Genomic DNA, 24,986 nt, shown 5'->3' on the forward strand with positions numbered 1-24,986 from the left:
CTATTACTGTTTATACGAAGAACAAAGGAAGTTCCATACAGGAATAACGTATACGTATAATAATAATAATAATAATAACGGTCCACCCGACATATCAATAACGCTCCTATATGTGACGCAGCGCCAACTGCTAAGCGTTGGCGCTGCTTCACACAATTAATTTTTGAGCATCTCACGTTTTGAACTTTTTGGTTACTGAAAATACCCCAGTGGGTCGGAGCACCAGGGCCCACTGCCTGAACATCATGGCTTTTTGGGTCGGAGTAGTGGGTGGAAACATTCGACCATCACCACTCTCTATATGGGTTCTGGTTGTGTCCCTTTGTAATTGAAGGCCCTGGAGTTCCTTGAGGTCACCAGGGAAGAGCCAAGCGGCTCGCTGACCCTCTGGCCAGAGAGGGTGGGAATTTTATTTTTGGCTCCTTAACCATCGCAAGCCAATGCGCAAAGCAGCGCATTGCAGGGGGCCGGCTTTTTTTTTGCTGCAATCTCACCTTGAAGTCTTCTGAGGTTCCTTTGTAGGACTTTTGGCTGGAGAGCAAAGGAACAGGGTCGAACCTCCATGTGATGAGGAGGACTTGGTACTCCACTGTGGCTCCTCTTGATTAGTTTCGCACGGAATCTCACCCCCAACATTTTTAATAGACGCCCTGTTGCAGGGCAAATATTGAGACCGTCCCACAACAGACTAGGACCTGGCTCTATGTCGGACATGTTTGTCCACTGGATTTTTTGTACCAAATCAAATAAAATACTCATATGTAGGTGATTACGCAGAGCCTGACTCTGCAACGCCAGGGAAAATTCGAAGCAGATGGTGGTCAATCAGTTTTGCATTTTCTGGAAAATAAGACTCACTTGTTTTGGATTTTTTCTCCCCAGGTCTTGTTTGAGGATTACTCATTCTTAGAATTTTTTTTTATCTTGTCTGTCGTATTCACAACCCATAGATTGATTATTCCTGGACACGCTTAACAACAACAACTCAACGATGAAGAATTTGGTTCTATGCGTTTGAAGAACGGCAAATCCATGACACTCCAGCTGCTGCAGACTACAATTCCCATGATGCTAATTCAGTGACCACAACTATGTAGGCTTCCAATTCATTGCCGAAGATCATGGGACTTGTAGTTCAACTCCTAACGAAGTCTACCTAGTCTAGTTCCTTTCTCTTCTAAAGAGACAGTCCCTTTAAAGGCCGTAGAAGGGTCTTGATCGACCCCCTGGAAATCTCTAGCAAGCCATCATGGCTGGATGGGGAGCTTCCAAGTCCTGAGCAGGAGATGTATAGCTGCGGTGACGTTAGGGTCCCAAAAACATTCTAAATGTATAGAGATGGTTCTGAGGAACCCCTCTATATGTATTGGGTTGCCAAATGGCCAGTATTTGACTAGCTTGACAATTAGAAAAACGGGGGCCATTGGATCCAGCTCTATACAGAGCCAATTTTTACAGGGAGAAGGACGTTTTCTGACAACCCAGTCTGACAGTAGGAGCCGGCGATGCTTTTTATACATTTACATAAAAAAAAATTTCATGGGGCTGGAGAGTACCTTTAATAACGAGAACTCCACATATCAATAAAAGTTTGCAAAAACATTGGCCATTGACATGACGTTTGGCATACCATCCCCTATTATTGTCACCTTTCCTGTCTCATTTATCTGAAGTTATCAAAAAAAGATAACTTTTAACATCAATATTATATTCATCAACTGGATCTTGCTGGGGGAAAAAAAGTATTTTTTTTCCCTATTAAAACCCAATTATTTCAGTCTGAAAGCCTGAAATGTCATTTATTTTTGTCCCCGAAGTTTGACATCCCTGCAGTGAGGCTGTGTCTTTAATTTGTCACATTCTTCTTTTCTCGGCACACAAGGCAAGAGACGTTCCAATTGCCAAGAGACTGACTGAATTTTCCAGAAATCCAACGAGATCTGCCAGCTGTATCTTTACTCAATAAAATTACACAATTGCAGCAGAAAAAAATGTTACTAAACCCCCTGAAAAAAAGATTAGATTCCACAAATAAGGAGCTTGAAAGTGTAATTTTAGACGATAAAATGCCCCCCTCTGCTTGGAACATTGAAAGGGATTTCTTTACCAAAATACTTAAAATTAATATTTAACACGTATCTATATAATTCCTTGGTATATGTCTGGAAAGATACCCTTTTACACCCCTGTTCTCTCGCTGAAGCTCACACAAGCAGATGGAGCCTTATAACAGAATTCATAACACATTCTGAAGACGCAGCCAAAAGCCTCGGATCTGATCGCATGGGAGGCGCGCAATGATGTCGCTTGGCCAATGGCGTCTATCGCTATTAACATGTTTTCTTACAGCTGTACACTTCCCGTTTTTAGGTGATCTAATGACATTTTGACGAATTTACAAAATGTAATTTACATAGCCATTTTCTGCTGTTTCTATACACATTTTTGTGGCTTTTAGGTCTGTAGAACCCTGTGATACCCTCATACCCTACAAACATTATGAGCTCCTGGAAAAGAGGGGCATCAGGTGAAGCTCCTCCTGAACAGGAACACATGGGAGGGCATCTGGAAGCCCTCCGCTGCTGGCCATACACACACACACACTCAGATTGCCGATCGGGCAAACTGGGAAAACTCCCGGTGGGCAGCTGGCCGACATCACCCCAGGGGCAGATCAGGTGCCGCATTGTGCGGCTGCCGGCTGCAAATGCCCGGTCTCTCGCTATGTGAATATAAAAACGTCACACATGGTCCCATGAGCTCAGCCGTTGGCAACACCTACATCATTTGGCGTCCGCTGGCCTTAAAGTGCTAGGCCACTTAGTCATCTCCAGTCTTGCTCTGTGTTGACCAATAGTATTTCACATGAGTTGAACGCTTTTCCAGCTAATTCATGCTCACCAATCAATCAAGGTAGGAAGTTTGATGGAAAGGCAGTCTAACATTGACTTATTAGATGGTCTGAACCCATCCCTGAGAACTTCACTGGGTCCTCCCTAGAAGATCCGGTCAAGGAGGAGAGGAAAAGGCTGCATATCATGCCGTGTATGAAGACTGGGGACCTGGTTTCCCCTGTGGCCCTAACACTTGGCGCACCACTTTCCCGCCATAAACCCTGAGATTAATAAAGATAAAATAAATATATATACCGTTCAAAGGTTTGGGGTCAATTAGAAATGTCCTTTTTTTGGAAAGAAAAGCAAATGTTATGCATTAAAATAACATGAACTGGATCAGAAATCCAGCGCAGACGGGGTTAAAGTTGTAAATGACTATTGTAGCTGGAAACGGCTGATTTTTTTAATGGAATCTCTTCATAAGCGTACAGAGGCCCTTTATACCTGCTTCCGACAGACGCCCAGCCGGAGCAGAAACAGAGGGGCTATAACTATCATGGATGGAAACGCCGCTACATCACTGATAAAGCCCCGCCAGGCTGATATCGCCCTCAGGCTGAGTTATATCTGGACTCGTTGACAGAAAATCAAATAACGCAAGCCGCGTCTTCAAGAACGCTACCCGGGTGCGGAGATGGGATTTAATCTCGGTTTTGTTTAACCCATTCACTGCCCAATGCACACAAGCGTTAAGAATTTCACTTACGTGTGTATTTTTATTTAAATCTTCAGAAATGATAGTCCGTTACAGTCTTGTGTGGTTTTTCCCATTAACATGAGATGTCAGGGAAACAGTGTAACTGCATGAGGCGAAATAAAGCAGGCACGGTCTTATCATACTGCACTGCGGTAAAGCATAGAATATCTATAATAGACAAGATCCAGGGATTGTATCAGTTTATGGTATGATCCAGTGTGTAATGGTTGGTGATTATGCAGTCTTTATTGTTAAATCCCTCCCAGTCTGTCTCCTATATCATCATACGTTCCAAGTGTCCCTCTTTAGGAGAGACAGTCCCTCTTTATTATCTCAAACTAAGATCTCTCATAATAGCATCTCTCGTGCTATACTGTAGATAGATGGAATGATACAAAATATAATTTTTTGTTTTGTTTGTGTTTTGCGTTATAAAATAATAGAATAAAATAAAGGAACTGCTGAATCTTTTTTTTAAAGTATTCCTTCACTAGAACCATATGCAAATTAATTATTCTCCTTTGCAATAGTTCATTTGCATGCAGGGCCTGGCACCAAATGGCTTAACTGCGTCCGACGGCCACCTAAGGACGTTAAGTGCGGGTAGATTTTTATTCACTGATATGGTTTTACTCTGGAAATGCCACAGTGGAGCCGGGTCCTCGAAGACCCTGCTTTTTGGCCGATATTGAAGACTTCAGTGGGTCCTCCTCTTCGGAGAGACCCTAGAAGAACCGACCCTTCTAAGGCTTCTGTCTGGAAGAGGCCGCATATCTTCACATAGGATTGTGGCCTTGGAAGACGAAGACAGAGGACCTGGTTTCCTCTGAGGCCCCACCACTTTTGGAGCACCAACCACGAGTTTTGTTTTTCACAATGACTGGTGAAGAACGAGACCCTCTGGCTTCCAAGCAAAGTACTAACAAACTTCCTTAATATGCATTCTTTATTGGCGGGGGTCCACGGAATCCTTTTTTGTGTCCCACAGAGCTCTTTACGTAGAAACCCTCTGCAGGGAGGAAAGAATCTCGGAAGACATCAGTGTATCATACACTTAACACTTATGTCGGGAGAATATAAAGCAGAAGATACTTTTATTTTATTTTACAATGAAAGGGTTATCAGAATCCAAGAGGTTCCAGGCCTGATGATAAGTTTGCACGCGGGACTAGAACTTTGAATGATCATCAAGGAAAGCCATCCCTCGGCGGCCGTCGGGGTTTATTGATCAGGGAGGGTATTGATGTTTTCTCGCTCACAGGTTTATAAAACAAAACCATCATTGCTGAGAATTACAGGCTGGCCAAGTGTATTAAACTCTCCCGAGAGGATCGGGGAACGCACGCGGTAACATTAATTCATTACCGTGAGGTTTAGCCGGGTCACAAGCCAATGGTGTGAATATGCGGCAACCGACGCACAATAAAAAAAAAGGCTAAAATCATATGTTTACCTAGTTGACATTTTTATTATTAACAGTATTTGCATTATTAGGATGTAATTAGGTGCCCCTCTAACCAGGGATGCCAATCAGAAAGCACAAGTTTCAACCACAGCACATCCCAAGACATCCCAACGCTTTCCACTCATGAAATGCACCCTTGCGCATACACAGTTTATGCATTCTCAGGTCCAACCAGCAGGTGGGATAGAAACCCATTTGTCAGAGCGCTTTGGGGCTGTTGGTAGCTATTCTTGGTCAGGCATGGTACTTAAGTTGGCTGTTTCTTAGGGGTTTGACATAATTATGGGCTGCCTGGTGATATCATCACGGTGGAAGGTGGGCCTGATTTCCCCCCTGTTCTCGTCCATTCATGCATAATAAGCACAGGCACAGCTGTTGTAGATCAATGTGTGGGAGGGTTATGGAAGAGTGAGCTGTGCCTGCTTCCTACACGCTGCGCTCAGAAAAATCTCATCGCTACGGGCTGACCAGACCTCCGGCGTCATTTGGGGAGTTTGGGGGGCAGCTATGAAAATGTGCACTCCAGCTATAGGCATGTCCGGGCTGGGGATGATGAGACGGCCCTGGCACTTTAAGGCCGGTGGACGCCTGATGATGACGTAATTGTGGCCGATGGCTGAATACGGGTGGCCACCCACACACTGCGGCCTAGAGTGCCAGATGGCCAGTCCTGGCTACAAGAGTACCTTGAGCAACCATGTGGGTCACCTTCTTTGCTTACACTTCATGAACCCTCGTTTCTGGCTGTGTTACTTCTTACGTTACAACGCAATATCAACACAGCAATTGTAGTTTACAGACACATTCCAACTGTTACAGATCCCAAAATGCTTAACCGGCATGTTGGTCGGACAGAAGCGGGCTGAGAATTATGATAGTTATGTAGAATGTGTTACCTCCATGTATTCGTCGCTTCAAAAACAGGCTCAGTTGGGTTCTACAAGATGACCCTCTCAATTCCCTGACATCATACAAGCCAGGAAGATGGTCATCTGGTGATACCCCTATGATTAGGCATGTGCCAAGATACAGCATTATTATGGCTGTCCAGGCTGGTCCTGGCACTTTAAGGCCAGCAGCCTCCCGGTGACATAAAAACGGCCAATGGGTGGACATGCCCGGCTGTATGCTACATTCGTATGCTCACGTAGCGTGTGGAAAAGGGGCCACACGCTGCAGCACCCGATCTGCCCCTGTATGCAACACTTTACTGTAAAATCTTGCAAAATCCTGTGTGTTCTAATCATCGACGTGCTCCGAAAATCCAGACTCATTTTTCTAAGCTATTTTTGGGGCTGCAGAAAGACATTTGTAGTAGCAGAGGTGTTTGAGACCCGCATCACGTGCACTTTTCCAGTAAACGTAGTTCGTACACGCTAGACTGTGTATGTATGAGCTGTGAGCCAGACGTCTTGGCAGAAGGATAGAGGACAATTTCGCAACACGCGTCTTTAATAAAAATAACTAGTAGTCTATTAGAGTGTGAGCTGTTCAACAGATATTTGGCCGGAGTTGATGTTCTCACTTATAAAGAAGCTGAGTGGAATGAGCGATGATTGACCAATAGCCATTGTCATTGTAATTAGTTACCTAATGGTCTCCAAAACAGTGGAGACTGGACCCCAGGCTGGTCCTGAAGGGCTATACCATCCCTTCCTTCTCCCCTCAACTGAAACCTGCATCTGGATCTTTTCTGCCCCCTTCAAAAGTCCTATGAGGGGGACCACTGAAGCCTTCCAGAACAAGGGGACCGAAAGGCACCACTACCTCACACAAAAAAAAAAGAGTCTTCTGCGATCTGGCTCCACTTAGTGACCATTTCAAAAACAATATGGCGTCCGTGGCCTGATCTGGTAAGACAAGCCCTGTAATGCCTAGGGCTATATGCAGTCTTAAGTAGGTTCTGAGATGGAATGAGGCTACTAAAGATCCTACGTCGTAGATCCAAACGTACCACCAATCATACGTGAACCGATTTTCTACATTTCCCTCTAAGAACGGGCCGGCTATAGACATCAAAACTCTTTTAGCAATGAGATTTCCTGGTGAGCATTCAGGTGCAGTCCGCAGAGGGGATTTGCTGACCTAAATTGAGTTTTTATAGATACTTGGAAACAAAACCATTAAGGTTTCCAGTTTCCAGAACAAGAAGGTACTTCAGCTCGGGAGAAATGCTAGTTTGAGCCAATCTCAGACTGAGCCACTCATAGATAACCACAGAATCAAGGGCAATTTGAAGCCATTACCTATCTGACAACATGAGAAGATGGAATGTTAGATGATCCTAGAAACCGCAGTCCATTAGATTATGTCTACAACCTCAAAGCCACCTCTTCTATGGGGCTGGGAACCAGGAGGGTAATTTCTACGCCCGAGGCTCCATACTTGCATAAAAATGTATGTTTCCGTTAATGAGAGATCTTATATATTTGAAGGGGATTTGTTTCCCAAATACTACATTTCAATGCAAAATGCCATCTATTCATAGATCCCTAGGTTAAGGAAAATAGTGTTTCCCATAACATGATAAGGACGGTGGCCACCATGAAAGCAAAAAACATATTTTCCACCATGATTCATTCCCAATTAATGCTTAAACCAAATTGTAAATGTAACAAAATTGGTAAATGTATCCGATATGTGTAGTGGTACATACATGTAGACACAGCCCATGTTGTGCCCAGGCCACATGCTATGTTTTTATGCTCATGTACCATGTAGGCAAGCATATCCATCTGCGAGCATGTGGGGCTGTCCACCGGGCATCTGTCCGGGGCAGGGATAGGCAAAGTGTCCATAACAAGGACACCAGTGTCCATGGCAAGGCTTGTGAAGGTCCATAGAATATCATTAAATTGTCCACCATAGACTCTGGTAAGTGTCCACCTTGAGTAACATTAGTGCCTACCCCTGGTACCCGGGCAAAAAGAGTGGTTTTATCAGCTCCATTATCTAGTGATGTGCAACCTGGTGGACCTAATCAGGAGCTCTGAACACACTTCAGGCTCCAATGCATCTCAAGACCAGAAGACTTTACCCCATTCATAGGTATTAGCGTCTTGACAACCACTTCAAAACCGAAGCTCTGGGGGAACCTTCATACCCCATAGATCTCTGCTCTGGGGAACTGTAAGTCAATGGGTATGGAAAGTGTGCATGAATTGTAGAGTCGTATATAAAGGAGGAGGAGCCAAATCACAAAGAGGAGGAGTCAAACCTAAAAAGTAGCAACTTCGAAACCGCAAGAGGCTTTTAATACGCAAGAGGCATTAGAATGCACGTAACTGCATTAATAGGGAGTAAAATGTATGCAAATCCAGGGCAGACATGAAAGGTACAGACAGGCTTTTTAAGAGATGACTGATTGGATGATTGATTTCCCGGATCGTCTTGTGGTCTTCATCACTCTGCAGAATTAAAAGGATTTTTTTTACTGAGTGCTCCTGGGATTTGAGTAAGCGAGGACCTGGCAGATCATCAGAATGAGCCGCGATACATTCACTAATGTCAGTATCCCAAATGTACACAATGGGATTAACTCCCCAGCTCCCACATTGCACTGCAATTCCCTCTAACACCATCCCTTCACCGAGTGCCTTCTTCAGGATGCTCTGCTGTCCTGTAATTACAGGCCCGGACACTTAGAGGGGATCGGTCACATTTAAGATTATCCGTGATCCCAAAACCAAGACCTATAAACAATATATTAATCATCCCTTACAAAAAATTACTGCAGTTTTTCTGCAGTTTTTTGGACATGAAAAAACTGCAATACTGTACTTTTACTGCAGTATTACTGCACGTTTACTGCAGTTTTACTGCATTTGTACTTCACTGTACTGCATTATTACTGCACATTTACTGCGCTTTTTTTTTTTTCTGCAATTATACTGCATTGTACTTCAATGTACTGCAGCTTTATTGCAATTGTACTTCCGTACAAAAATAACTGCAGTACAACTGCAGTACAGTGAAGTACAAATGCAGTAAAACTGCAGTAAATGTGCAGTAATACTGCAGTAAAAGTGCAGTATTGCAGTTTTTTCATGTCCAAAAAACTGCAGTATTACTTCAGAAAAACTGCAGTAATTTTTTCGTAAGGGATGTGTGTGTTTCACTGCGTCTTTAGGGCCCACAGCTCGTTGCCCCTCTTTTTCCTCCCCTGATACCCCTCCCTTCTAGGAGCTCGGAACGTTTGCTGAGTATGAAGGTATCACAGGGTTCTACTACAGCCCTAAAAGCCAAAATAATGAATATAGAGACACTAGGAAATGTATTTATGAATTAAACTGTGGAATTCAAATATTATTATTCGATATGCCTTTCAAGATATTGTTATGTACACAGCGGATTTGTTTTTTTGGTGGGACCGACCTCTGATGCCTCTGATACGACTCTTTGAGGGGGGTCTTCAAGATCTGGACCCCCTGATGGCTTGGGCCAAGGGGAAGGACAGAGCAGCACATTTTTGGACGCTCCCTACTTTCCAAACTTTGGATATCGAAGGACTTCAATAAGTGTTATCCAAGCAGACCACAAAGCCGCATAAAGAATCTTAGTAAAGCCCCACCCCTAACCACACCCCTGACCACCTCCTGGTCACACCCATTACCACACCCCTTAACTAAATTGGTCCTCTCTGGACATTTGAATGGAGGAATGTGTGTTTCCCATAAAGAATAATAATACATGGAAACACAGAAAAACAATATCATCGACAGGACGCATTCCGCCAAATCACTGCGGACCTCAGCCTAAGATTAGCAGGTCTTTGGTCCACAGGGAAAACGCAGCAAAAGACTGCAACCCCCTACAGTCCCCTGAGATTGTTCCACAACACCTGCTTGATTGAGTTTATTCCAGGATAGAACATACTCTACCGTTCAAACGTTTTCAAAATATATTCCCTTGTTTTTAAAAGAAAAACACAGCACAGACGGGGTTAATATTGTAAATGACGATTGTAGCTGGAAACTGCTGCTTTTTAATGGAATTTCTTCATAGACGTACAAAGGCCCTTTTATCACTCCCATCACTCCTGTGTTCCAATGGCCCTTTATCACTCCCATCACTCCTGTGTTCCAATGGCGCTTTATCACTCCCATCACTCCTGTGTTCCAATGGCCCTTTATCACTCCCATCACTCCTGTGTTCCAATGGCCCTTTATCACTCCCATCACTCCTGTGTTCCAATGGCCCTTTATCACTCCCATCAATCCTGTGTTCCAATGGCCCTTTATCACTCCCATCACTCCTGTGTTCCAATGGCCCTTTATCACTCCCATCACTCCTGTGTTCCAATGGCCCTTTATCACTCCCATCACTCCTGTGTTCCAATGGCCCTTTATCACTCCCATCACTCTTGTGTTCCAATGGCCCTTTATCACTCCCATCACTCCTGTGTTCCAATGGCCCTTTATCGCTCCCATCACTCCTGTGTTCCAATGGCCCTTTATCACTCCCATCACTCCTGTGTTCCAATGGCCCTTTATCACTCCCATCACTCCTGTGTTCCAATGGCCCTTTATCGCTCCCATCACTTCTGTGTTCCAATGGCCCTTTATCACTCCCATCACTCCTGTGTTCCAATGGCCCTTTATCGCTCCCATCACTCCTGTGTTCCAATGGCCCTTTATCACTCCCATCACTCCTGTGTTCCAATGGCCCTTTATCACTCCCATCACTCCTGTGTTCCAATGGCCCTTTATCACTCCCATCACTCCTGTGTTCCAATGGCCCTTTATCGCTCCCATCACTCCTGTGTTCCAATGGCACGTTGTGTTCGCTGATCCAAATTTAAGTTTAAATTGATGGTTAGAAAACCCTTTTGCAATTTTGTTACAGCCAGAAATTTCCTTGTTTTCCATAAAAACAGTTTAGCCAAGTATATACAGCCATATCGTGTATGTACAGGAAAAATATGGAGTAAATGTCTTATTAAATATTCATACATTTACTATATTCTTTCTTTCTAGTTTATTGTGGTATAACAACTGACAGTGAAAGGGTTAAGAGGTGATGCCGGACGTAGACGCAGAGAGTGTATTGAGGTTGATTGCAAAAAAATCACCTTTTTGAAGGGCATTAAGTACGGGCCCATAGGGGAATGCAGACTCCTGGAAAAAAATGAACGCTTTGCTAATTTAGAGGGAAAAAAACCTGCTAAGTGGTACTAAAGATCCTAAAAATGCTTAAATGCTTTCTGTCAACATCAGCAAAAACGCTCCGGGAGGAATTGTTTGAAACAGAAATGAGGTTTTATTCTGAAGCAGAATTGTTGCCAGAAGAAGAGAATTCTCTGGTAGTTGGGCTGCTGCAGACTACAAATCCCAAGATGCTCAGGAAATGTTCCGGACGCAGGCGAGTGGGGCCAGGCTCGCTGAGTTGCGCAAGAGCAATGCTTGGATAGCGACTGGTCCTCCAGGGCGCTTGATATGTATATGGGAGGAAGACCACCATATTCACCCATATGGACACATCTCTTCACATCCTCTCACTTATATTGCCCTGGCCTATGGGCTAACCTGGGAACGCTCTGGGTTTTGCCCGGAGACTCCGGGTGCAGCGCTGCTTCTCCGGGTCTCTGAGTCTCCGCAGGGAAACTCAGGGTGGTGGGAGTGGCGTTGCAGCCCGGCCCACTCCCCGCCCACATCCCCTCCAAAAATTGCCCACTGACATCAGCAGGACCACCCACTGATGTCAGTGGGACCTCCTACTTGCATTCAGCATGGGCGGGACTCTGGGTAACCATAGCGTTCCCAGGTATATAGGTGGTGGTGGAGGGGCTATATGGATTTGGGGCGCAGAAGAGGGACTGATCCCTCTATACAGGGACACTTGGGAGGTATGATACAGTATTCAAATCCAAAAAGGTATGTTACTCTTTACTCCATTGTGTATGTTAAGGAATGTTACCCTGTTATATAATGAGAAGGTTTATATACGTTACTGAGCACTGTTCTGTGTTATTTATCCCTTTCTCTGTTATAAGCCTAAACAGAGCTTCATATACATAAATAACATGATCCATTATTTAATATATTACATGGCATGCAGTATTTGCTCAGCTATGTTAACTGCAGAGTCTCCGGGGGTTGTAGGGGCTCTGATTGAAAAGATTTAGGGTGGCCCGACAGTGCAAGCAATAAAAAGAATAATGATATATAAACGGATACAATAATTCTACATAAACTATAGAACACAGATATTTCACCTTAAAGGGATCGTATAATGTCTCGGATAGCCTCGCCAAACGAGTGTATACTACGGTACTTTAATATGCATTATTTATATACCACAATACCGCATATAAATATATATATATATATTTATTAATTTATTAAATAAGGTACTCACCTAAGGGAGAATGTGCAGCTGCAGAGTTGCAGCTCCTCTCCTCCTCCTCATTGCCACTGATTGGCTGCTGATATCCCACATAGCACTGAAGCTGAGTATATGTTATATGTTATGGTGGGAGATGTGCAGAATCCCCCCATGCATTTACAAGGGGGGCACCATGAAAATGTAAAGTGTATGTGATGGCTGGAGTAAAAAAAAACATAAAAAGGGATCAAAGGCTTACAGTTGCCAGTCATCTCCTACAGGTGACAGTTCATGTATTGGCTACCCATAGCTGCCGACAGTCCTTATTACTAGGACTGTGCAAGCACATTCAGGACAGTTGACAGCTATCCAATTTGTTTTTTTTTTCTTTGATTGTGTACGGAGGAGCTCTGTTCTGTTGTTGAATCTTAATAATTCCCAGCTCATTTCTAAATGGAATACAGCCGGTCCATAAATAAACAAAAAAGATTTTACTCAATTCGGGGTCAGACTTAAGAGGTTTGACACTGTATACAAAATTCATCTCCTTCACTCCGACACGTGCCTTTTATATAAGCAAACACAATTTGTTTAAAAAGGGGGTCTCTTTCTTCTGCCTCCGTGAACGAAGAACACAACTAAGAAAAAAAAAGAAAGATTAATTTTTTTGTGTGCAATGACTGGCTCTCCATCTGTAGCCGAACTCCAACTCCTATTGTGCCCAGCCAGCCAAGTTGGAGCTGCACACTGGCCACACTTCACGCAGGAGAACATTGGGGTGTCCGTGACCTTCATTCTGGAGCCCTTCCCATTGGGGTTGAAAGTGGTGGAACATGTTCATTTCGGGGGGGCGGGGGGGTTTGGGCATATTATGGGGCAAAGCAAATGTAGAGCAATCACCATGACGACCATTCTCTTTATACATATAGTTCAGGGAGGGAATTTAAATGCGCTGTATCGGTAAGTATAAGTAAGTAAGTAAGTAAGACCCTATCGGCCAAGAGCCCAACGGACACTTGCCTGGTGAGCCAGGTGGCTAGTCTATGGCTTATCTTTTGCACTTACCTCCTCCCTTGGTTATATCTGTATGCCCACCTATTCCCTACTACTACGTATAGTACGTAAGATGTAAGCTCTATGGGTCAGGGACCTCCTTTCCTAATGTATTCATACCCTATGTAGTCCAATCAAAATGTCTGTAGACTTATCATATATACTTATATATGACTGCACCTCGTCTTTAATTATACTGTACAGCGCTGAGTACATCACACTAGGCACTTACACATCCATACATTAGAAAAGCCCTTACATCCATACATTGGCATAATTCCCCATGTTCCTGGGCTGCTCTCATTTCCAGTTGCAGTTCCACATGTGGCCACAGGGGGTGCCATCATCGCTCGTTCCAACGTTTCTTACCCGGCTGTGTCCTTCCTGCGTAATATTTTTTTTAGCGGCAGATAAACATTAAACATATGAGCCAAGTATGGCTGACGTATGACTGAAAATACCCCGCTGGCTAAAAGAGGTGCAACTTTCCCATATTACAAGTTCCATAGATTTTTGCTTCCGCTGTTAAATATAATGAACAGAACTGGAAGATTTGGGTTTTTTTTTTAAAAAATGAGAATAAGGAAGACATAATGGAAGTCCTCCAGAGATATTTATGTCCTTAACCACTCAGACCTGAGCCAGACCACAATATCATGGCAGATTCGGTGTAATGGGAGCCTGAACTGTTGGATGTGTTGTCAACGCTATTGGTTACCATGGTGATTACAGATTTTAAAGCTTCCCCCCAGAATGCTCCCGTAATCGTATTTTTTTCAAGCAATGTTTCTACCGCTAAGAACATTTTTCAAGAAATTAAAGCTGACAAATAGTCAACACAATAACACTGGGTTTTAGTTTAGGTTTTTTTACTATTCTGATTAGTCGGAATAACATCGTTAGATGCAGAAATGTGTGACTTTTACTCGTTACACAGATTCATTAGCTGAAAAGATCCACTTTAAGTCGTGACCATTAAAACTAGCGTAATATGTATAAAAATACCCAAAGCGCGTTCTTTTATTGTGTCTCTGAATGCCGGGACCGTCTTACCTTACAAGAGGGTTTTAGGGTTTTTACCCCCGTGTTAGGGTGAATGGGCAGATTCTCCCAGGTATGGCGGCCGCCCAGGGCCAGGGCCGCCTCGCCATCGCCAGTCTGACCCTGTATATACTGAAAGGTAGTACCTATAGGAACCCATCCATTTCCCCCTCCCACCCCATAGAAATATAATGGTCGCAATGTCAGAAGCTCCGCCTACTGGCATCATCAGCCCCGCCCACTGATGCAGCCGGCCCCATCCATCCATAAAATCAGCCCCACCCACCGTTGGCATCGGCTGCCCGAAGAGGTATGGCTCCTGGGCGCCGGAGCATGGACGTTCCCATGTACGATTACAGGTTATGATGTCATGCGATGAGCGCTGATGCATTCTGCGTGACAGACGAAGGTGTTAAAGGAGACGTTTTTTTCCGAACGCTTTGACCTACGGCGGCTCCAGAGACAGCGGAAGGAACCTTCCAATCCGTCGCGTGTCTTTCAAACGTTCTGCCATCCATCTTCATTGCGCCATCGATTTCATTGACGTGTCTCACATCTGTTCGTAGTCCCCGACCACAAAAAAAACATGGCTATTGACTTTTTCGTGTAGGGTTTCATTTGTTTCGATCTGTTTTGGAGGCGATACATTTTTTTTCGCCGGGATATTTGGCAATTATATAGTTAAATCGTTTCTTCCCCTCGCTTGGCTCCTAAACCCGGCGCATTTCACAGAAATTAAATGGTATCCACAATGAATTGATTATTTTATTTTTTATTAAAAATGCCCCCAGTTTGGGGTCTATCCTATGAGTTACTTAATAGATGATTTGGTGAACTTTTCTTTCTAATGCTGGAGAGATACAGCAGATTAACCCCATCCCTGCCACGTAGGACAGCAGTAGGCAGTTGACTAAATGCCCCATAAGTAAAGCATCATTTGCCTGCTTTGTTCCATGCGTCGACACACACGCACACGCTAACCCTAAACCAATTTGCCGTCTTTCTTCTGCATGTGGAATTCAGCCAATCCCATCGTGCAGATGGACCCCGAGCAGGAATCTCCATCAAGACCTCAACACGCAAGCTAAACACCGGGATACCATCATTCCAAGCGTCTGGAGGGTGGGGGTTAAGTTTAATGGCGCTATAAACATTAAGTGAAATGAGCACGAAAAGCACCAAAAGCAGAGGTTTTCCTGTAAACCGGAACCAACTTCCGTCTGATTATGTTAACCCTTATGAACCCAGATCAAAATCACAGCCTTCCATCTCAATGAGCCTGGCCAGACTTGTCATTTAACCAAAGATAATAAATATAAAACAAATAAATAAATATATATATATGTCTATTTTGTATGTGTGTGTATATGTGTATGTAAGTACTGGTATGTGTGTGTATGTATAAATGTATATGTATAAATGTATATGTATGAATGTATATGTATGTAAGTATGTGTGTGTATGTATGAATGTATATGTGTGTGTGTGTGAATGTATATGTGTGTGTGTATGAATGTATGTGTGTGTGTATGTATGAATGTATATGTGTGTGTGTATGAATGTATATGTGTGTATGTCTGAATGTATATGTATGTATGTGTGTGTGTATGAATGTATATGTATGTATGTGTGTATGTATGAATGTATATGTGTGTGTGTATGTATGAATGCATATGTATGTAAGTATGTGTGTGTGTATGAATGTATATGTATGTATGTGTGTATGTATGAATGTATATGTGTGTATGTATGTATGAATGTATATGTATGTATGTGTGTGTATGAATGTATATGTGTGTGTGTATGAATGTATGTGTGTGTATGTATGAATGTATATGTGTGTATGTATGAATGTATATGTGTGTATGTGTGTGTGTATGTATGAATGTATATGTATGTAAGTATGTGTGTGTGTATGAATGTAAGTATGTATATCTCCAATTTAATGAGGATGCCTGTTTACCTAAAACAATAAATTGCATTATTATGTTTTCAAAAATGGCTTCACAGTTTTTAAGGTATTTCAGCGTGATTCGTACCATTACATCTCTCTTGTGTTTCAAATATAACATTTCCCATCACGCATCTGGCTTCATCTTCATAATTGGCCTAATTACTGTCTTTCGAAATACTTGGTCTGGAACTGGTACCTTTTTTTTATTTCACATTAAAATGATCTTTACATTTTACGAAGTTAACCGTGTTACCATACCACAGTTTTTTTAAAGATATATATAAAATATTATTATTATATTATTATTTATATATATATTTTATGTTAATTAGTTAATTAGTTAAAGTTCCCTTTGGTGAAAATCTCTCTCTAACAGTTAATTTGTTTCAATTCTGGGATGTATTCCAGGACAGCAGGATATTGGGACTAAGCCTGGAAATCCAGGATATTTGGCGGATACGAGACCCCTCGATTCTTGTTGGTGGGTCTTGCTCTGGTCCTATAGGTTAAGCTTTCCTCTGAAGCTGTGCGTCTCCTTTCTTCTGTCCTTATTAAAGTAATGATCTTGCACCAGGAGGCTTTTTTTTTTTTTTGCGTCTTCTGCACCTCCCTCCTTTCTTCGCTCTGGCCAGCCAGGCCTGGAGACAAGACAACCTTCTGCTCCTTCGCTGAATCTCTGCAAAGAAATTATTTGTCAGGTGTCTGGAAATACAGCCAGGCACTGGGGAGGAAAAAAATGACTTCAATAATGTCTGTATACATCGCCTCATGCTCCAGAAGGAATTTGGATAAGACGCACGCTTTAACCGCTTCTCTGCTGGAAAAAAAACCCAGAAATAGTATATAAAAAAAAGAGGGGCTTTAAAAATGGTCGAAAGGATTATTTAAATTAGACCAGCAGTGTCACTAAGTAATTTATTGAGAGGGTGGTAGATCGGTGGAACAGTTTCCCAGCAGAAGTGGTAGAGGCAAATGTAAAGACGCATGGGATAGGCATACGGCTCCTGAATCTAAGACGAGACCAACGACTGATTAAGGTTCGAGTCTTTACAGCAGGAAAAAGGGGGCAGGCCAGACGGGGGCCGAATGGGTTGCAGTTCCACTTGTCTGGAGTGACAGCTCGCCTCTCATTTGTTTTTCTGGATTTCAGGAGATATTATCCAGATCTCAGGGCTGCCCTGCTAACTACAGACAGAGCTGGGGGGGGGGAAAGAAAGTCTATTGTGCTTTCTTCGCTTTTTTTTTGGAATCCCACCAAATCAGGCATCAGGCTTCCTGCAGAAACACCATAACCTAAGAAAACAGTCCTGGATCTCCCTGGACAGTCCCTTGGACTTGGTTCCACGTCTTGGCACGCATCCCGGTTCTAAATCCGGAGCCTTAACCCGCTCGATTAAACGCACGCCGCGAAAACGGCTCGCGTGATGCGGGAGTAGCCGGGCCGCTGAAGGGTTAATTGACTGCAGATCTCTGCGCATGGGTTTAATAACGTCTATTTATCAGGAGATGACACGATCTTATGTGGATTGTGTCATAATATCTGCTCGGCTACACACAGTCATTCTGCTGGCTTCCTAGGAACACGTACGGCTCCGTAGGATGCGCTTCTTTCGGGGCAAATCGTCCCTGGAGCAAACCTTCTACCCTCCCGGTAAATCACAGATCCTTGGAGCAAAATCTCACTGTAGGCAAATAATCCATAGGTGCCGACATGACAGTCCTGGCAAGGGTTCCGATCGCGTTGTGCTAAAGAGTAGCAGGAGATAAGTTTGGCCAGCTGGCACGTGAAGATCCTCAATCTGCCGCACTCAGCGTAAACCAGCGGCTCCGGACATTTCTAGAAGTGTCCTTTTTTTTATTAAATTGCAGACCGCAGATCTATTCCTTAATCAATACCTACAAAAAAATAATGCATTCGCCAAAAATTGTCCAAAAGCCAACAGATAATTAATTAAAATTTTCTGTAATGGTGTCCATATCCCCCCCCCCCCCCGATTCGGACGGAGGGTGCCATGGTACAATACCACGAGATCATGGACGGTATTAACCCCCCGTGGAAATAAATCAGAAGGACTTGAATTCAATTTCATTTTTTAACCTGAATGGGGAGATTTGTTGGGGTGGAGTGAAGTTAAACGTCCGGATCGTATTTCAGATGCATTTATGTTTAGTCAACGGAGGGGCTGGCGTATAGAGACTTCTTACAAACCACATTCAAGGAGCACAGAATCGATCCAGTCAGGGGGGTAAACGCTGCATTCAGTCCTTGTAATTCTAGAATTGCAATTAACACCCAGGGCTTAAAGCAGTGACCCCACATTTTCAAATCAGAACAGCTCAGGGGCCACAATGTGTGTATGTATGTGTATGTATGTGTGTGTATGTATGTGTGTAGGTGTGTGTGTATGTATGTGTGTATGTATGTGTGTGTATGCATGTGTGTGTATGTATGTGTAGGGGTGTGTGTGTGTATGTACTGTATATGAGTGTATGTATGTGTGTGTATGTATGTGTGTGTAGGTGTGTGTATGTATGTATGTATGTATGTACGGTATATGTGTGTATATATGTGTGTGTATGTATATGTGTGTGTATTTATGTGTGTATGTATGTGTGTGTATGTATATGTGTGTGTATTTATGTGTGTATGTATGTGTGTGTATGTATGTGTGTGTAGGTGTGTATGTATGTATATACGCTATATGTGTGTATGCATGTGTGTGTATGTATGTATGTGTGTATGTTTGTACGGTATATGTGTGTATATATGTGTGTGTATGTATATGTGTGTATATATGTGTGTATGCATGTGTGTGTATGTATGTGTATGTGGGGGTTCTTTCATTCTTCCTTATGGGGTTGGTACATTTAAATGCCCCAGTCTGGCAGATCTGCCCCTTTGCCCTGTGGAGGTGCAGTGCAGGGTGTGTATGGGGTGAGCGGTGCTCGTGGATCGCGCGTGGGTGCAGGCGGGTGTCCTGTGTAGTTCGCCGGAACATCTGGAAGCAGCCCGTGCGGGTGGCTGTGAGTGGCAGCGCTGGGGGAGTGCGCTGTGCTGGGGGAGGGAGGCAGGGGCTGAGCCTATGCCTCTCCCCCCCCTCTCTCTCTCACTCTCTCCCTCTCTCTCCCTTCCTCTCCCTTCCTCTGCAGAAGCTGCTCCTGCCAACAGAGAGCACTCAGTGTGGGATATCGGGAGCAGCATCTCCCCATCATGTCTCCCCCAGACACCGCTGCTCCTTCCCCTGCATACTGGAGGGCACTGGTTTTGGACCCTGCCTGCTAGCTGGACCTGCCTTGTTACCCCTTTTTTTTGTTGTACCCCCTGGCTGAGCAGCTGTCCTAGCGGTACCAGGGCCCCGATGAGCCGAGGATGCCGAGTTTCTCCGCTAAGGGAGGCAGCAGAGGTACCGAGCAGCCGAGGGGGTCTCCTGTAATAATGGGGATCAGGTAATAACCAGAAAATCACCCCAGGAGAAGACAAGGGAAGGATCCTCACCCCCATCACTGGGGACCGAACCCCCATTTTCTGGAGACCGAACCCCCCCATTTGCTGGATAGTTATCCCCACTTAACTGGGGGCTGAAACCTCCTTATTTTCTGGATAGAGGACCCCCAATTTTCTGGGCACTGAACCTCTATTGAGTGGACAGAGGACTTCTACTCACTGGGGGTCTGAACCCCCATTTGTTGGATTGAGGACCTCTATTTACTGGGGGCTAAACCCCCTCTTGCTGGAGACAAAATCCTTGTCAGGACCTCTCATTATTGGAGACTGAACCCCATCATTGACCCCTCATTTTTGAAGAGTCCTCCTACCCTTCCAGATCCCTACTTGCTCCCCTTTGCTGGATAGTTACCCCCCAACTGTACATAGCCCCTTCACACTGCACTAAACCCCCTAAACCCATTTCACTGGACGGTAACCCCTTGGATACCCCCATACCCTCAGACAATCCCCCCCCATAATCCTCAACACCTGCCCCTGGACCTACCAACATCTCACACTGGGAAAGGCCTTCTTCTCTGGAGGATTTATCGGGATCCTATCTGATTCTTAAATGGTCAATGAAAGCCAGAGGATGTATATCCACAAGGAAGACCACCAAGGTGAGGGTCCACAGCAAACAAGTGTCAGATCCACAGGTCCTAGAGGTAGTTGCCTTTCTGAATGTGACATACAGGTCCTAGCCGTAAATCTGGTCTACAGATTCTAGAAACAGCTATGACTCTCAGCGTGATCCGCTCATGAATATATATGTACCTGTCATTTTAAATGTGATCCATTGGCTCTAGAGATACTGTGTTGCGTGCGAAATCCGCCAGGCCTAGGGGTAGCTGCCGTCGGTGTGATCCACGGGTCCCGGAGCTGTCTGTCATGTTGTATCAGATTCCCTGTTCCTGGAGGAACCTGTCATGCGTGTAATGGATCCCATAGTCATCGTCACTTGTAATCTATGGACGATAATGTCTGTGATCCACAGGTCATCGAATGCAGCTGTCTTTTAGAGTGCTGGCCCTAGCTGGCCTCTGAACCGAATCTAAGGTGTTCTGATGATGCTCTCACTTTCATTGAAGACTGGGTATAAATCACTACCCTGTATTTCGGGGGGATTTATTTATTCCCCCCCCATCTCTACCTTTTGCCCTGGAAGGGGGGGGGGGGGTTTGGATTAAATCTTAGTATGAGTTTTAAATCTGAGATTTCGGGGAGAGACCCTCCTGTCGGTTAAGGCCTTTCCATCATGTTCCGAGAGGTAGCCTGCGACATGTGTCATATATGTGTAGAACCGCGTGTGCCATGGTCGGCTGGTTGTACATGCTCCGTGCATTAGGCGTCTTTATTTAAGTTCATTTCAGCGTGTGTACATGCGTGTGCGTGCCATGTATGCTGCACGGAAGAATCACAGCTACTTATTTCTGACATATCACTTGTATGAAGCGTGGAATCCGTTCCTTGTCCGACCGAGCTGCCAAGGATGTTTTAACAACAGGTCTGCGCCAACAAAGGGTCAATCCCCGATCCATGGTGGTAAAGGGGTTAAGTGGGTTTGGGTGCTGTGTGCGCGTGTGGGGGGCGAGCGTCTTAGCAAAGGATAATACAGATCATATGAAACAGACAGATTGCAGAAATCATCCTGTTAGGACATTAGAATAAAACCATTTATCCTGCAGCGGATCAGAACAGCCCCATAAATCCCCGTCTCACCCGGTGCCAACCACTATCCCCACCAGGGAGGTCATGCAGGCTTTAAAAAGGAGCGGAAGGGGTTAATGCTTGCCGCAGTCGTATAGGAATATCATTGAGATAAACCGGTAATACCCACATAAGGAAGTATGTCCCAAAATGTATCTTCCCAGATTGTCAGGGCTTACAAGGGGTTAATATTTGTATTTATTTAATTTGATGTCAAGGAGAAAGTTAAGCGGAAGGGGTTAAATGGCCCCATATCAAGTTGACTGTAAAGATCCACACTGTTGATACGTAAAAAATGTATCTTCCCAGATTGTTAGTGCGGCCGGCGTTGTTTAGAAGGGGTTAATAGATATATTTTTTATTTATTTAATTTGATGTCGAACACCAAGGAGAACGGAAGGGGTTAAAACGACCAGTTGTCAAGTTGACTTGAAACGTCTACAATTGTTGATATTTAAAAATGTATCTCACCGGATTGTTAGTGTGGCCGGTGTCGTTTAGAAGGGGTTAATGGGGTTTTTTTTTTGTGTTTTTTTCCTTAAAATTGATTTCATTTGATGTCAAACACCAAGAAGAAGGTAAAGCGGAAGGGGTTAAATGGCCACATGTGAAGTTGACTTTAAAGATCCACACTGTTGATCTCCCCAGATTGTTAGTTTGGCCAGTTTTCTTTAGAAGGGGTTAATATATATATATATATATATATATATATATATATATATATATATTAACCCCTTCTAAACAAAATGAACTAAACAAAATAAACTAAACAAATATATATATATTTTTATGGATTTAATTTGATGTCAGACACTAAGGAGGAAGTTAAGCGGAAGGGGTTAAATGGCCGCATATCCAGTTGACTTTAAATATTATTTTATTATTTATTTAAAGATCCACACTGTTGATATTTAAATATTCTATCTAAATATTTATAAATGTAACAAAATTCCAATGAATGAAAGAAAGATTTATTGTTTTTTCCTCTTTACGATTTTCGCAACACGTTGCAGCCTCTATAGAAGGGCTTCTGGCTCTATATCTGGGTTTAACCCTTCGAGGTTCTTGGCGTGTCCTTCTCAGGGTTAAGTTTACGGTTGAGATGTCTGGACCGGCGGGGGGGGGGGGGATTTGCTACAAAAGCCAGGCAAACATCAACATTAGGAAGGTGCAGCGTCTCCTGTATCCAGTGACCTCATGCCAGATCCATGAGTGAGTCATATATACTGAGAGAAGGGGGAGGAAAAAGTACGACTGCTAATAAGTTCACTTTCACTCCATCCAGGGGGCTCAGTTCCCGGTTCTCAGGTTCAGCGCACATCCATTGGAAACATCTCCCGGCTACAAATTAACGGGAAATTTATCACATTCTGCATCAACGGCTCCCAGCACCCTCAGCCAGGGACCCGTAGTTTACAGCGGTCGATATTAGCCGTTTTAGGGGTCATGGGAGTTGCGGAGGGCATTAAGCGGACCATTAAAGCAAATTGTATCAATGGTGGCCGGATGATGCCCTCCAGGAGCTGCTGGACTCCAACTCCTATCATCCCTCGGAGACCTTGCTGGCTGGGTGGGGGCTGGGCTTCTATCTGAGATCATTTCCACGTACGTTTAATCATAAACATGCGCAGTTGGGTTCCTGGAGGGGAACTCGCGGCCAAGAATTTGTTCAGAAAATATGTTAAGGATATCCAATCATCAAATGCGTTCTGGCAAAGAAAGAAACATGGTGTCCGTTTCCACGGTTACACCACCGTGCAGCAATAAGCAGCCTTTTGGCACCGCGACAGTAACTCCCACCATCCTCAGTCAGCTGCTGAAAGCGTTGTATTGCCTTATATCATTCTGCAGGGTAGGTGACTTTCAATACAAACCGTAAATCACATCACGCAAAGCCAGGCGTGTATTAGTACAATAGAACTACAAATCCCATCACTCCAAGGTGATACATTGCATGGCTTAGACTGATAAGAGTGATCATTTTGAATTGTTTTGTAATGTTTGCGTTCCGCCACTCAGCGCATGCATCAGAAATCGTTACTTTTCCACCAAAATGTTATATATTTAATATATAAAACGTGGCATTTTTGCCGCTTTCATTCCATTCCCCGATGTCTGCGCCACAAACAGATCCTGATTTCCCCAAAAAATGCCCAAAATGCCCCAAATCTGTAATCTTTAGCGGCTGCTAAACATCAGCCCCAAAAGCTACTAAACTACCAGCATAGGTAGGGACTGCCCTTGGAGCACAGAGAGAGTTGGCAGTTTGATCAGCATTATTGATTGGTTTATATAGCCCTATCATAATCCTCATCAGGGCACGATGAGTAAGACTCGTCTTAGATTCAGGAGCCGTATGCCGATCTCATGCATGTTTAAATCCCTTCGCTGTATTACCCTCTACCACCTCTGCTGGGCTGCTGCTCCACGGATCTACCACCATCTTAGTAAAGTAAAACTTCCTTCCATTCCATCGGAGCCTCCGACCCCCTAGTTTTAGATTCTTGTTGTAACTCCCCTCCTGTACTTTGTTAAACCCCTTTATGTATTTAAATGTCTCCCATCCCCCGTCTCTCTTCTCTCTTCTCTTCTATACAGCTCGGTTAACACGCGAAAGGTCGGCGGGGAGATCTGATTGGTAGACAGGTGGCATTTAAACAAAATCCGCATTTCATTGATTTTCCTAAATCTGGTGTTTTTTGGGAGGTTTTTTAGGCTGTTTAACTACAGATCGCCCTCTAAAACAGAAGCCTCAGAAGTCCCTTGCCGTGGTCGGTGGGATCCTGTCTGGCGGATAGGGCTTCGTACCTTTTCACGCTGTTAGTTTTGCTCTGAAAGGGTCGTTTATCACGGAAGATTCTTCCTTTTTTCGCGGTTTCGAGGAAGAGCTTGAAACGTTTTTATTGCTCAGCCCGGGGTTATTTTTATTTTACGCGTCCAACATTCGGCGGGCATCGAAAGCAATTTGAGCTCTGTGCAGTCGCCATTGGCAACCAACAGAATATCCCTGCCGTTCCCTCCAATCCAGGACTTCTTCCACCGTCTCTATATCAATATGGCTCATCTCTTGATCTATACGTAGAAACATAGAATCTGAAGGGAGATCGGCCCCATTCGGCCCCCGTCTAGTCGCCCGTTTCTCCTGCTGTAAAGTCTCAAACCTTAAACAGTCGTTGGTCTCGTCTTAGATTCAGGAGCCGTATGTCTATCCCATGCATGTTTAATCCCCTCACTATATTACCCTCTACCACCTCTGCTTGGAGGCTGTTTCATTTATTTACCACTCTGTCAGTAAAGTAAATTTGCTATCAGTTTCACTTGAAGAATACAGAAGACAAATGTGCATGAGGTGTATGTATGTG

General features: G+C 44.0%; 1 protein-coding gene across 3 annotated transcripts in view; it reads left to right on the plus strand.

Annotated features, from left to right (window-relative positions):
• CACNA1C (calcium voltage-gated channel subunit alpha1 C) overlaps positions 1-24,986 on the plus strand; it is a 155,528-nt gene that overhangs the window by 4,558 nt on the left and 125,984 nt on the right. The window lies entirely within an intron of this gene.

Source organism: Spea bombifrons, chromosome 4 (assembly GCF_027358695.1).
Source record: "Spea bombifrons isolate aSpeBom1 chromosome 4, aSpeBom1.2.pri, whole genome shotgun sequence".
Taxonomy (NCBI): Eukaryota; Metazoa; Chordata; class Amphibia; order Anura; family Pelobatidae; genus Spea; species Spea bombifrons.